Here is a 3,939-nt window from a genome sequence, read left to right as displayed (position 1 = left end):
TCCGGACAGCACACTCTTCAGGAGCAACCAACCCAAGCAAGTTGTTGATTGTATCAGGACTAAAATCTATGACATTTCCTCGCACATACGACTGATATTTTGTTTCCGTGAAACGAGCGTTTGAATAGAACTCCATCACAACAGACTTGTTATTCTCTTCCGGTACCATGTTATTCAATTCTTCCCATCCTCTCTCACGAAGCATTGTGTCGAAAATGGGATATTTCGTGAGATTCACCACATCAAACTGCCTCTCCCCTACAACCTCGAAACCCTTGCAGTAATCAAACCATGCACGAGCATCATTGTAAATGAAACGGTTCACATTGGATGGTGGAACGGGGGTTCGTTTGCGTTTGTTTTGGCTAGATGAAGGTTGGGTGGTTGTTTTCTTGGGTTTGGATTGTTGACGGGTCAATGGTTTGGAGGGTTGTTGTTGTTTGGGTGCCATTGATGAAAATTGGAGGATTTAGTGAAAAGGGTAGGATGAATTGGTTGGATTATGTGGATGAAAATGAAGGTTGTTGAATGAATTGATGTTGGGAAGTGTTAGGAAGATGAAAAATTGGTAGAAAATGGATGAAATTCGTGGTTAGGGTTTTCTGGAGAAATTTGGGCAGAGTAACACTAGGAAAATGGTCGAGTGGGTTGTGCTTGCAACTGCTGGGTTTTTATAGAACCTGATAGAATCGTACTGCGATTGGTCCATCGTAATACGATTGCAGTTTGTAACGGTTATTTTTTTCAAATTCTTGTCTCCATCGTATTGCGATTAGTCCCATCGTAGTGCGATTTGTCTGAAACAGAAAGGGTGCAAAATTTTTCCATTGATCGTACTACGATACCCCAATCGTAATACGATTTCAAAAGTCAAAGTCCAGGTGTTTGACTTCACCATCGTATTACGATTGTACAATCGTAATGCGATTTTGTGAAGTCAGAATGATGATATTTTAAAATTTGAATTTTTTTTTTTTTTGGACTTCTACTTTTGAAAAATAATTATTCTTTGAAAAGGAGATTGTGATGCAACATCAGTATTGCATTACAATCTTCTTGGCAGGGGTTGCACACATTTTTGAAATTTTTAAAGAAAATCCTCTGCCTGTTTTGTGTTTTGTTGTAAAAGAAAAATTTAAAAGATGAAAGCAATAAATTATACCTGAAAATAAATCAGTGGGTTGCCTCCCACCCAGCGCTTCTTTATCGTCACTATCTTGACTGATGACGACCCCTAAGGATCCTGTGACATTTCTCCCTTTTCCTTGCTTGGGAGTCCACCTTCATGGTGCAGTTTCAGTTGTCGTTCTTTACCTTTTAAGGTTTCTTGTGTACCAGACTTCCTCAGCCCCATAGTTTCATCAGAAAGCTTGTTCCTTGCCAACCCTTGGTCACAGTACCTCCTAACTCTTTCTAAAGTATCAGAGAGAATTGAAAGCACACACCATTGAAAAGTAGCCGGCCCATTACGCATTCCAAATGGGATCTTCTTATAAGCAAATACACCACAAGGATTAGTGAAAGTAGTCTTAGGCATATGGTTCCAAGTTTCCAATCCCCCATCCTTGTTGTCAAGGATGTCTCCTGATGATTGTTGTTGCCTAATTTCTGTGCTTGCTTCCAGTTGCTTAACACACTCTTTCATCCCAACATCTTCAACCATTTTTTCAGACTTAACAATTTCTTTTTCCATAGGTTGAATAGGTTGAGATTCAAGAGAATGATCTTCGACTGTTTCTTCAACAACGTCAATCCGGTAACACTTGGGATTTTCATCTTGGTGCTTCATGGCCTCAAATATATTAAACACTACTTGCTCCTTATGGAATCTCAACATTAGCTCTCCTTTCTCAATGTCAATCAAAGCACGGCCCGTTGCAAGGAAAGGTCTTCCTAGAATGAGTGGCATATCCTCATCTTCAGCCATATCTAAGATCACAAAATCTGCCGGAAATACCAAGTCATTAACCTTCACTAGCACATCTTCAAGTATACCGAAAGGATAAGAGATTGACCGATCAGCTAAAGTAATGGTCATTCTTGTTGGTTTTGGTTCCCCACACTTAAGCTTCTTCATCATTGAAAGAGGCATCAGATTGATACTTGCTCCCAAGTCACATAAAGCTCTTCCAATGTCTACCGGTCCAATTGAACAAGGGATAGTAAAAGCTCCAGGATCCTTCAACTTAGGTGGCAGCTTCTTTTGAAGAATAGCACTACAATTCTCAGAAAGTGCTATGTTCTCATCATCCTTAGGCTTCCTTCGTTTAGTCAACAAGTCTTTCATGAACTTAGCATATAACGGCATTTGATCAAGAGCTTCGCCGAAAGGAATATTCACCTGAAGTTGTGAGAAAAGTTGCATGAACTTCTTGAATTGACCTTCATCCTTTTCTTTCTTCTTTGAAAGGTGAGGGTATGGAAGCTTCACATATGATGGAATAACCTGTGGTTTGTCTCCATCTTTCAGAATTTGACTCTTCGACTTCCTCAAGATTGAATCTTCATCAATTAACTTCTCACTTTTTTCTCCCTCTATTTTTTTCTTCCTTTAGTTTTCAACTACTCCATGATCATTTTCTTTTTCAACTACACCCTCATCATTTTTTTCAACTACATCATTCTCCTCTACCTCAACTACATCATCAACCTTCTTTGGAGCTTTTGGAACTAAAGGTGTCAAAACCTTTTTGCTCCTCAATTCAATAGCATTACAAGACTCATTCTTAGGGTTGTCTTTAGTGTTACCTGAGAATCCGCCTTTACTTTGTTCAGCCAATTGCTTAGCTAATTGCCCCAGTTGAGTTTCAAGCATCTTCCTAGAAGCTTCATTGTTCTTTCTTTCAGCTTCTTGACTCTTTTTCATCTCTTCAAAGTTGCCTTGAGTCATCTTCATGAAGTTCATCATAGTTTCCTCAAGAGCTGATGGCTTCATTTGTTGTTGTTGAGGAGGAGTGAGCATCTGATAGTTCTGAGCATCTGAGAGTTCAAAGCATTGTTGTTTGAGTAGCTTAGATTTGGATGCTTATTGATGCCTGAATTGTAGTATTGATTCTGCCTTTGATAACCTCCCATGAAGTTAGCTTCTTCACTTGATCCTTCTGGAACACATTCACCGTTGGGATGTTCTTCACCACATAAGTCACACTTGATTGCAGCTACTTGTTGTTGCTTATGAGCCAAAGTGAAGCCTTGAAACTCCTTAGTTAGAGCTTCGATTTGTTTGTTCATAGCTGCTTGGTTAGCAAGGATAGCAGTTTGCTCACTTACCCCAAACACTCCTCTTTCTTTCTTCTTAGCTTGATCACGATACTCATTGCCAGCCATGTTTTCAATTAGAGCTTGAACTTCATGATCAGTTTTGCTCTTGAGACTACCTCCCGCGGAAGCATCTAAGAACATTCTAGTGTTTGGTGTTACCCCCTCAGTGAAGATTTGGAGGTATTGTTTCTCGGTGAACTCATGATTCGGGCATCTCTTAAGAAGTAAGTTGAATCGCTCCCAAGCATCATACAATGATTCACCTTCTCCTTGCTTGAAGTTAGAGATCTCCATCTTCTTGTCCCAATACTTAGACATAGGGAAATATTTCTCCAAGAACTTCAGCTCTAACTCTTCCCATGTTTGGACAATCCCGTTTGGTATTGTTAGCAACCAATCTTTCGCTCTTCCCGTCAAAGTGAAAGGAAACAGCCTTAGCTTCTTTTATGCTTCAGTCACGGTGGCTGGTTGCACACAAAACTCACAAGTTTCAGCAAAGCGGCTCAAGTGTTCATGAGGACTCATTGCTTCAGTCCCATCGAATTGCTTGTCCCTCAAACCGTTGAGGACAGTTGTCTTGATGTCGAAAGCTACGGGGTTAGCTGGTTGAAAAGTGTGGGTCAGTTGACCGCGATGAGTGGCTAACCCGTAGTCTCCTAGCTTAGGTCTTGGTGCAGG

The 3,939-nt window shown here is 40.4% G+C and overlaps 1 non-coding gene across 1 annotated transcript; it reads left to right on the top strand.

Moving 5' to 3' along the window:
* Positions 1 to 3,457: 3,457 nt before the first annotated feature.
* On the top strand, positions 3,458 to 3,564 carry LOC146945771 (small nucleolar RNA R71). The gene has a single exon (XR_015029544.1). It is a non-coding gene; the product is annotated as a small nucleolar RNA R71 (small nucleolar RNA).
* Positions 3,565 to 3,939: the final 375 nt, after the last annotated feature.

This window comes from Medicago sativa, chromosome 2 (assembly GCF_051527215.1).
Source record: "Medicago sativa cultivar Bolivia chromosome 2, Bolivia_mono, whole genome shotgun sequence".
NCBI classification, from domain to species: Eukaryota; Viridiplantae; Streptophyta; class Magnoliopsida; order Fabales; family Fabaceae; genus Medicago; species Medicago sativa.
The sequence above is the reverse complement of the archived record's forward strand: the minus strand, read 5'-3'. Positions and strand labels throughout refer to the sequence as shown.